This window comes from Solanum pennellii, chromosome 9, assembly GCF_001406875.1.
Source record: "Solanum pennellii chromosome 9, SPENNV200".
NCBI classification, from domain to species: Eukaryota; Viridiplantae; Streptophyta; class Magnoliopsida; order Solanales; family Solanaceae; genus Solanum; species Solanum pennellii.
This window is the reverse complement of record NC_028645.1, coordinates 21,903,308-21,914,990: the sequence shown is the minus strand read 5'-3', so window position 1 is coordinate 21,914,990 and position 11,683 is coordinate 21,903,308.

The following is an 11,683-nucleotide window of genomic DNA, read 5'->3' as shown; positions in this document are numbered from 1 at the left end:
CTGCCGAATTTTCGTGAAAAATGTATGCGTATGCCGTGACATGATTTTCGGTTTTAAGCCTTAAAAATGATATATTTTTATGGTTGAATTTTATGTGCGAATGTTTGTGTAAATCATGAGATGTAAAAGTGGTGTAATGTTACTGGATTTAAAGGTAATTGTTGAATGAATATAATCATAAAAAGATTACACTTAAAGATGCACTAAATGATCCACGAAATGCCTTAAGAATTAACATATGAATGATGATAAAAAGAAGCTAAAAATAGTGAACAAATTTCCAACATTTGGTAGGTTTGGTTCGGCCAAACAAAGTGGTACAAAATACAATGAAAAATGAATGTAAAATAACTGAGATCACTGAGGATTGAACACAAGACATCTTTACATGAAAGCAACAAAAAAATCAACAAAAGATTGAGAGGAAAATGGATTGGAAGAGACCAAATTTCCAGCTTGCTGGAAATTTGGAGTCTCGACCAAGGATGAGGAGAATTAGCTATGTTCTTACAATTTTTTTAATGTGAGGTCATTGGGGATTGAACCCATGACCTCACCAAATGAAAATTAAATAAAAATTTCATGAAAAAAAATAAAGGACAAAATAAAATGTGGAGAGTGGGGATTGAACCCATAATCTCTTGAATGGATGACAGAGTTAGGAGAAAAATAAAGGAGAAAATAAATTTTGAGAGTGGGGATTGAACCCACAACCTCTTGAATGTATGAGAGAGTTAGGAGAAAAATAAACGAGAAAATAAATGTGGAGAGTGGGAATTGAACCCACAACCTCTTGGATAGGTTATAAAGTTAAGAGATAAATTAAAAGAAAAATAATAAACTTGTGGGGGATTGAACCCACAACCTCCTTGCCTTAAAATGAAGGAGAGGATAAAAAGAAAGAAATATATTGGGTTGATGGGGATCGAACTAGGTTCCCCCAAATCTGAAAAATGCAATTATTAAGTTTAAAATAAGATTAAGTGTTGTCCAAGGGATTCGAAATCGGGTTCCCTTGCCCAATTCTGTATTGACATATAAGTCATAGGTAAGTAAATAATTAATGAATGTTGCCTCTAAAGATCGAAACCAATATCTTGGCATATCTACAAGATGCATAAGTCTTGTACCACATAATCTTGGGTAAACATGAATCTCTTAGACAAACTATGAATGAATCCTCATGGCTTATATGTGTGGACTCATAAGTCTAGCATACATTTAAAGTAGGTGAGCCTAGATCTATGTGATAAAATGATGTAACGCTACAGGGGTTAAGTAAGAATGTGAAACACACTAAATTGCCAAGTGCATTGTCATATGATGAAATGAACATTCACGTGAAGGGGTGAGTAATTATGAAAAGCAAATGTATTAAAGTTAATGAATGAGGTGACAATATGATAAGAGGCTAATGTGAAAGATGAGAGCAATCTCAAATGAGCCTAAGTAAATGTTACCAAAACGTACTCACTTATGAGAGTGTAAAGATAATGAAGAGACCAGTTTCTATGAAAAATCTAATGAAAGTATAGAAGTCAATGCATACTTAATACTAATGATGAGATGAGAAATCATCTAATGAGCTATGATGTCCTCATGCTAGAAACCAGCTTCCATGATTTATGAGTTGAATGTAATAAACTTTATACTGAGCAACAATAGGCTAGCTATGACCGGTGATGCCTTACTTCAGGAAGGGCAGAGGTTCACGCAACTCTCATGAGATGAGACTGTCCGGCATGCCGGATATTGGTCTCCTTGTATCTCCTAGTCTTTGAACCTATACTGCCAATATAGGGATCTAGTAGGGTTCGATTCCCTATATATGCTAGCATGTTTTGGTTCACTTTGGCCGGTGATTCGACCTCTTTTCAGTGTGCGGATTACATACTGGATTTCATGATGCTCACATGATCTATGTCGGTTAAGGTTCAATTTCCCAACGAAAGAATGAGGCCATCCTCAACGAATGCACATAATGAAATGAACGATACCAAAGATGTTAGTATAGGATAATCAAGAGGTGAGATAAACTCAATTAATGACACTAGGTTATTCTTGGTCATTGTGCAGCAAACCCGATGAAAGTCTTACTACATCCTAGGTATGACTAGTGATTGCACTAGTATATGAATGAATGAAAATGAAGTACGTGTGAATGAAAGAAGAAGACTCTATGTTTGCTAAAGAAGACTCCCTTGTTGAGGTCCCATATGTTGAGCCCTCATTTTTGGATGTCCTAATGTCAAGTCCATAATTCCAAGGTCTCATGGCATATGAAAAAATGATGTGAACTACGTGATATGATATGTACAATAAATTATGTGCTGCTTGCAAAATAATAAGTATGATGATGCATGTTACTCTCATGGAATGACTTTCCTAATCCAAATTTGGCAAGTCTATTGATTTTCCTATTCCAAATTTGGCAAGTCCAGTGACTTTTCTAATCAAAATTTGGCAAGTCCACTGAATTAACTTTCCATAAATCATGTTGTTAGGAAAGATCTAGTCTTACTCATGCATGTCCTTGGCGTGTGCTTGCATATACCTATACTTAGTACAAGTGTGTACTAATCCCATACAATTTCTACTTTTAAGTGCAGGCACATGTGGACGTTAGAGCTTATAGTACGAAGTTGCAGCCCGGACTTGGAGCATTCATCCGGATTTGGTAGGCCCTCATGCTTTCGAGGACGCTTGCCCATTGTATTCTGTCTTAGATATAGGTTTGAGTTAGTGGAGTATGTTCCACTAGTGTTTCTTTCTCATCTTATTTCAGACATTGTATTGGTGCCATTTTGGCAAGTATACACTTAATGCAGTATGGAAATATTTCTTTCATTTGATGATTTTAATATTAGATGGTTCATTGTGAATGTTTATGAGTTTAAGTAGAATGTATTATATGAATGTTAAGTAACAAAAATTTCAAATTTTCCGCTAAAATTAACCTAGATGATGTGACGATAACGTATGCAGGCTTGTCTGCGACCTCTTAAAGGTCAACGACGCTGGTCTCGTCTGGGGTCTAGATTCTGAACGTGACAACAATATCAAATAGCAAGATAGTTGTATCATCCTCGGAAAGTGAGGACCTACCGAACATAGAGAAGGAGAATCCAAGTATATTCATATGGCCCTTCTAGAAGCTCAACGGCCGGAACATACATATTTGTAGTAACATAGAAATATGGGTTATACACACTTTTACTAAGTATGGCAATATGCACATATAATATTGTAGATCATGCTAAAGCGGAAATTTGTTAAAAACCATGCTAAGTTACTTTGAAAAACCTTATGCACAATCAAAAACACATGTAAGCCAATAATCACTTTTTTCTTAAGAAAAAATCATACAACAAAAGACCAACATAGTCAAGTATAAGCAAGTCAACATGCGTAATAGCATAATTGAATAAATAGCCAAACAACCCCAACATCATGCTATAACCATAAAGCACATATAAGTGTTCACAACATTACACCACATGAAAGACCTCTACTCACAACCCCCATCAAGTACACATGTGCAATGACCAAGCAAAGTCCCCATAACCTTACTCAACTAAGTAGACCAAACAAAGGATAACAAGTATTGCCTAACTTCATATAGTATAGCGTCAAGAATAATCATCATCGTAAGTAGCAATATACACCTTTAGCATCTTCACAAGTGAAACTAACATCATATAAGATTATCAACATGTATCATTAACATATGTAAAATATCTACTTTATATACACACGAAAAACCTTCCATGATTTCCCTCAAGCACAACTAGTGTAATGTATAGGTAGAGTCTCATACCCCTACCTAGACTAAGTCAAACTCCTTAGGTCACCCTAGTTGGTGTTCACATTATTACTTGATTATACTTTCGGGAATACTTGCCTTAACCGACATAGAATAATAGAGCTAAATGTGGAATTCATTGTCATGAAACCCTACACCGAAAGAAGGTGGATTACTTGCCAAGGTAGTACCAAAACATGAACATAGCATTCTAGGTAAATCTACTAGCAAGTTCTAATGGGGGAATCATAGTTCAAGAGCTAGGACATATAATTGGGACCCTTTTGATACACAATTGCATTGATGTTACCATCTCATGAGAACCATTGTGAACCTACCTTCCCACTTTGGGAAGGGTCACATCTCACATATAGTTCAGTCGGTACAAACCTAATGTCCGTTTTTGAAATATCTTTAAGCCTTTATTAATCATCATAAATTAGTATAAGCCATAGGAGAATAACCCCTTGTATATTGATAGTCATTATATCATTACGAATTGCATGAGAATATTCTTTCAATATAAAAATCCTATGTAACATCAACACATTATCATCATCATGTCATAGTAAGGAACATATACAATTCATAACCAACCTTATATCATTACATCTTAACATAATCTCACACCTTCACATCATCAAGACATTTAAATTGTATCATCATACCAACATCTACTTAGTGTAATCAAAATATATAATTCAATTGAACTTCATCACCACGTACAAGCCATCATAATTGATGTAAATGTTCAGGATCATAAAGTCTTACCAAATCTCCTTCAACCAGACATCATCATTGGTATTACCCTCAACCAATCCAATTTCATCCATCAATAGGTGTAATAGCATCATTCAATAGCAATTAACACAATTACTAACTCAATTGCATCAATACTCATCAATTCAACATAAGTTCATCACCAAGGGTTAGAGAATTTGGGTTAATTCATGATCTATTCCACAAATTAGGCAAATTCATCAAGAACCAATGTAATTGAACCATAATAACACATGATGTAATCATGATAATCAACGAAACCATAAATAATGCAATTTAGAAGATCAAATTCATATTTGGAAGAACCAATATGAAGTCATCTTTTTGAAAACAAATTTTGGAGAACCCTTAGGGGAAAGGAACCCCAAAGGTTCAAGGATACCATACCTTGTTATTCTTCGAGGATAGATGGTGAAAAGTAGTATTATTTCTGCCCTATAACAGTTAGACCTTGGTCTTCTTAAAGTTTCCATATGAGAGAAAGTAGAGAGAAGGTAGAGCAATTTGGGTTTGGGAAAAGTGATGAGTTAAGGGAGGTTTTAGGCTTAGGGTAGGTTATATAGTTAATTAACTAACCTAATGAAAAACCACCTAATAACTAATTAAAGAACTAATAACTAACTTAATTATATGGACCCAACTAAAAAATGACATGATAGAGCAGGTCCACCTACGAGACCTTGACTTACGCGCCGTAGGTCAGTCGACGGGGCCTTGGACCAACCATTCTGCATGTCCGTCGAATTAGTTAGAGAGTTGAAACTTAGGACACTTCTGAAAATTGGCTAATTCCTTATCGACGGAGGCATTGATGCACCGTTGATCAGGCTTCGCCTCGTCTCCTACAATCGTCAATGGCTACTGACAACTCTTTATCCAAAATGGATGTGTCCTCCTCAAAGACCCTTAGAGTGGTCCTTGGGAATTCGTACCCCGACGTTTTGACCCTAAACATTCTAATATGTGTTAGACACCTTCTCACAAAATTTCATTATATTCCGAGTCTTAAAACCTTGTGAAATAGGATAAGGCACAGTAGCACCTTTTTCACTAGTCTCCGCACGTCATGGACGTTCCTTGACGTTTTGAATCTAAAACATCCTTAATGACTTTATACATTATTATTGACTTTAAAACAATGTTACAAACCTTAGATACTCATTTAAGGTTCTAGATTAGGTTTTGGATTTTTGAAGTGTTACATTATCCCCCCATTAAGAACATTGGTCCACGAATGACATTAAAATCTTTTGAAAAAGAAGGATACACTCAATACTAGAAGCTCAACAAACAACAACACAATCAACATGAGTTACAACTCAATAAACAAAAAAACATGACAGTTACACTTAGCAACTCAAAACATCATTTACCATATATGAGATCTCAATTTAACAACATGAGGAATTTCCATCTCAATAACAACATGAGATCAATACTATATATAAAGTTACGTATGCCAATTACTCATTTCAAAACACATAGACATGCTCAATACAACTTTATAAAGGCAACAAGATACCAAAATACACCAAATGAGTGCAATCAAGTAAAAGAGCATCTTTTCACATAGATATCCATTTTAGCATAAAGTTTTACCATAATATGCATATCTTTTGCAAAACAAGTCAAACTGAAATTTATTCATTATTTTAACTATTAGGAAGAACAACTAACCTAATTACAAAATACAGGAGGATAACGTCATGTCAGCCTCGGCCTCCCATATTGTTTCCTCAACTAGATGGTTTCTCCATAACACCTCTATGGAGGTCACCTCTTTGTTTCTCAACATCTTCACTTGGCGATCAAGAATTTCCACCGAAATCTCTTCATCGGAGAGATTATCATCCAATTCTAGACCTTCAATAGGAAGAACGGACTCTAGGTCACAAATGCACATCTTAAGCATGGATACATAAAAAACCGTATGAACCGAAGGTAGTTCACTAGGTAATCTCAACTCATATGCAACCCTACCAACCCTTTGAAAAATATCATAGGGTCCCACATAGCGAGGACTTAACTTCCCTTTATTGACAAATGTCACCACTCCTTTCATATGTGAAACTTTCAAATACACTTTCTCACCTTCTTAAAATTCTAACTCTTTGCTCTTTTTGTCGACATAAGACTTTTGCCGACTATAGGCTGGTTTCAATCAATTCCTTATGAAATGAACTTTCTCCAAGGTCTTATAGATCAATTCAAGACCAAGAATTGAAGATTCACCCACTTCAAACCATCCAATCGAAGATCTACATCTCCTACCATACAATGCTTCAAAAGGATCCACAGCTATATATGAATGGTAACTATTGTTATAGAGAACTCTAACAAAGCCAATTTCTTATCCTAACTTCCCTTGAAATCTATTACAGATGCTCTAAGCATATCCTTAAGGGTTTTAATGGTACGCTCCGCTTGCCCATCCGTTTGGGGATAAAAAACAATATTTAACTTTACTCTTATACCCAACCCGTATTGAAACGATCTCCAAACATGATTTTAGTTGTGTGCCCCTATCCGATATGATGGATAACGGAATACCATGAAGACATACAATCCCATCTATATAGATCTTGGCATATTCCTCCGCCAAGTAAGTGGACTTAAAGAAAAGAAAGTGAGCGGACTTTGTCAACCTATCCACCACTACCCATATTGAGTCATTTTGCCTTCGAGTCCGAGGAAATCGCACTATAAAATCCATATTAATGTTTTCCCACTTTCAAGTGGGAACTTGGATATCTTGAAGTAAACCACCCGGCTTTTGGTGCTTGGCTTTGACTTGTTGGCAATTTGGACACTTTGCTACAAATTCCACTATGTTCATTTCAAACCATCCAACAAAAATACTTCTCTAAGGTCATGATACATCTTAGGAGAACCCAGATGAATTGAATAACGAGAACCATGAGCTTCCTATAAGATCCGAATTCTCATATCATCCATATTTGACACACACAATCTCCCTTGGTACCTCAAAATACCATCCCGCCTAAGGAGAATGACTCAATAATCTTACTATGAAACCGATTCCTTTCCATCATTGATGGATCAAGGTATTGCTTAGACTTTACCTCAACCACAAAAGAAGATTTAGAATTATGATGGACCATAAAACCACCAATTGGAGAATCTTCTAATTGAACACCCAAAAGAGCTACCTATTGACATATTCACTAGGTCATTCTTGTTCTCTTCAACATGAGACATACCACCCATAGTCATACGACTTAGAGCATCGCGCAACCATCACGTGGGAATCTGGAGTTGGTCTTGTGACGTAGGGATGACACATACCCTATTGCCTCAGCTAAAAATTTGAAAATAAATTGGGGAATTAGCCCCACGAATCGCACCTACTTCCCAGATATCGTGAAAGTAGTATTTTAGGTGTTTTGACTTCACAAATAAACCCATTTAAGTGAGGGTCTTTTGGGTAATTTTATGGGTGACTATATAATGTATTAGGGTCAGATTTAGGTCCATTCTAACAAAAAATTGAAGTCCCACAAGTTTAAATAAAATCTCTCTCTCTCTCGCAAGTTCTCTCTTCCTCCAAAACTCCATTCAAAACCAATAGAGCTCCAAGAAGAAGATAAAAACTTCAAGTTTTTCAACCCAATTTCGTGGCTCTCTCATCAATAAGGTATGGTTTCTTTTACTCTTGGTGTTCCTTTCCCCAACAGGTCTTTCAACAGACGATTTCTAGATGCCCCAAAACAAGAGTTTTTGTCCTCACATGGGTCTTCTTTATAAAATGTAATTATGAGTTAATTGATATGAATTATAATTAATTGATGTTGTTTAAGTATTAATTGATGATCAATTGATGAATTCTTATGAGCTTTCCCTTGACCCATGTCTTTCCGCCAAATCCCTAATTTCTTGGATTGATCAAGGTGAATTGTTGAGGTTGATGAACATGTTACTTGTTTACTTTGATTTTAGTTATGTTAATACTTCATGAATTTCCCTATTTGATATGTTGGTTTTTAGTTCTTGGATATTGAAGTATGATGTCTTATGAAGGGCAATGAGGTACGATCTTGATGCTCGTTTGATCTTATTTATGCAAGGTGAAATCTACTCATGTAGTAATGATGCTATAGAATATTGTGTTGTGATGTTGGTGACAAGGATCCCTCATCCCTAACCCTAGATCTATGAACTGACAATGAAGTATGTAATTATGTTATGATGTGATCATTATATGATTGAATGTAGTTTGTAATGATTATTATGTTGTGTGTAATGTGAAAGGATGGTTGTCACTTGTGAACACCTATGAGCTATTATTATAAAATGTTTACTTAGAGGTATAATATATACTTATGTAAACTTGTATGATGTTCTATGACGATTACTAAAGCGAATAGTTGCTTAGTACCAAAAGAGCATGTTAATGAGATGGAAGTCTCACGTTAGTAAGTCTGGATTTTCTAGTTATGTGTTGTCTCATGAGATGGAAACCTCCACGTTAGTAAGTCAGAGTTTATAGCAACATTCCCCTTGACCCTTAAATATGTTCCCACATAGGAATATAGCTTAGTGGATCCACCTAGATAGCTATGTACGAATAATTTCACCTTAGGCAAGTGTTAACCCTATCTTTTCGGTGTGGGAGTAGCACACCAGATTACATGTAAATCACATGGGCTCATGTTAGTTATTGCACTTCTTTCCCTAATTTCAAATTTAATTTAATAAGTTAAGCATGTGAACACTTATTAGGGTTGTCTTGAAGGCTACTACATAAGGTAAGGGAGGGTATGGGACATCTCTTACTCATTGCACATGTGGGATCCTAAGGGATGATTCTTATTAGTGTTTTTATGATTATGATTATGATTATGGTTATGATTACTAAGATATGAGTAAGCATTGATGTATAAGCATGTTATGAAAATATGTTGTAAGTATGAAGTGGGTTGCTCACTGTGATACTTAGCGTTGGATGGGATTATGAGGTTCTATCTTTTGCATTGCACAAGTATTGCTTGGGTGATTTACATGTTGGGTTGCTATTATGTTAAGTTTACTTATTTTACTTCGTATATATATATGTTGAGTTAAATTTATAGATATCATGATTTTGATTAAATTGTCCTTTTCTCATGCATTGATGATTTTGTGCATAGGAGCCATACTTAGTACATATGATTTGTACTAACCCATATTTTCTCCCTTTTTCCAAACATTTTAGGTTTGGTCCATTGAGGAGATTCGTGTTCATTGATGAAGAAGACTTGGATCTTTCTTAAGTCAATTGGTAAGTCCTCTTGAGTTTCGAGGATAAAGCCACTAATCAAGCCTTATCGATTTTGTCTATGTTTTGAGTTAATTATTCCATTCTCATGTTAAGACTTTCATTGTAGCCTATAAGACATATTGTAATAGACTAAGGGCTATGCCCAAACTATTGTGATTCATTCTTTAGATTGTTTAATATGAGACAAAGTGATAGACTAAATTCCTAAATGTTGTATGTTATTTATGCGAGAAGCGTATGTATGCTTCCTATGTTAAGGTCTATGCAAACCTTTTTGCTATATAAGAAAAAGCTTTTAATTTTCCCGTATTTTCTTACCTATGGTGTGCTATAAAGAACGCAAAGGGTTTGTCTTTGTCCTCTTAGAGGACGACGACACTGGTAACGACTAGGGTGTACTTTGGGTCATTATAAACATAGTATCATAGCATTAGGTTAAAGTAAATACTAGGATTCATGCCTCACTAAACTACGTATATGCAGGGTCTTATTCATAATTGTGAAGCGTGCCACATTTATGAATGAGAGACTATGTGATGCTTAGGAACTTTCACTATCTTGTTATTCCTTGGTCGTGCCTCGGAGTCCTCGATCTATTTTGTCCTTTCTTCTAACCTTTTTATTGTGCTTATAAGCAATGAATACAAAGAGGACAACACTCGAAGGGCTAGAGACGAGAATTTGAATGAGGCGGTTCCTTCTCAAGCTCCTCAAAACCCTCAAGTCCCCATTGAAGAAGGGGCTATGTATAATATTGATATAAGTCGTCCATTCATAGCTTGACTCAAGTGTTGGCTACAGAAGTTTCTAGGGATGCAAGGGTGCAAGTGAAACCCAATGCTAACACAACCGCTTAAAGGATTAGGGATTTCACAAGGATGAATCCCCTACTTTCTTTGGTTTTAAGGTGGAGGAGGACGCACAAGGGTTCACTGATGAAGTGTTCAAAGTTCTTGATGCTATGTGTGTTTCTTCTCAAGAAAAAGGCGGAACTAGACTCCTATAAACTCAAATTCGTAAACGAGAACACCGAAAAACCTAATTCAGCTCCACGTAAGATAGCCGAAATACGGTTGAGCTCAAGTTTGGTATGATCAATGGAAGGATGAGAGGCCGGTTATAGAAGGTTGGATTACTTGGGGAGCTTCCAAAATGGCATTCCTTGTAAGGTTCTTTCCATTAGAACTAAGGGAGAGGAAAATGCAAGAATTCATGAATCTTCATCAAGGGAGTATGAGCGTAAAGGAATATAGCCTCAAGTTCACTCAACTATCCATGTATGCTCCGACTATGGTTGCAGATTCTAGAGGTAAGATGAACAAATTTTTTATAGGGATATTTGATCTTGCGGTGGTTAATGAGTGTAGGTCTTCTATATTGATTCATAGCATGGACATCTCTAGTCTCATGGTTTATTCCGAACACACTGAGGAGCAAAAGCTTAAGAAAGTTGGTAGGGAGTTGAAGAAGGTAAGAACCAAAGATGAGAATTCTTCCAAGGCTCTACAAGACAAACCAAGGTTAAAAAGGATGTTTTTAAACCAAGGCCCTTCTAATGATCCAAGGGTCAACAAGAGTGGTGCCTACTCCCAAGCCCCAAGAGGGGAAAGGTGGAAGATCTTATGTTGAGAAGCCTTCTGTGAAAAATGTGATAAGAGACTAGATCGTAAGTGCCTAGTTTGCATGGGTAATTTCTATGGTTGTGGCAAGAGTGCTCACATGAAGACATATTGCCCTATAATGAAGTCTCAAGAAAGGGAAAATTCTGAAGCTCAAGCAAGTGTCTCAAATCCGGATGCTCCTAAGAAGAATTGCTTCTATGC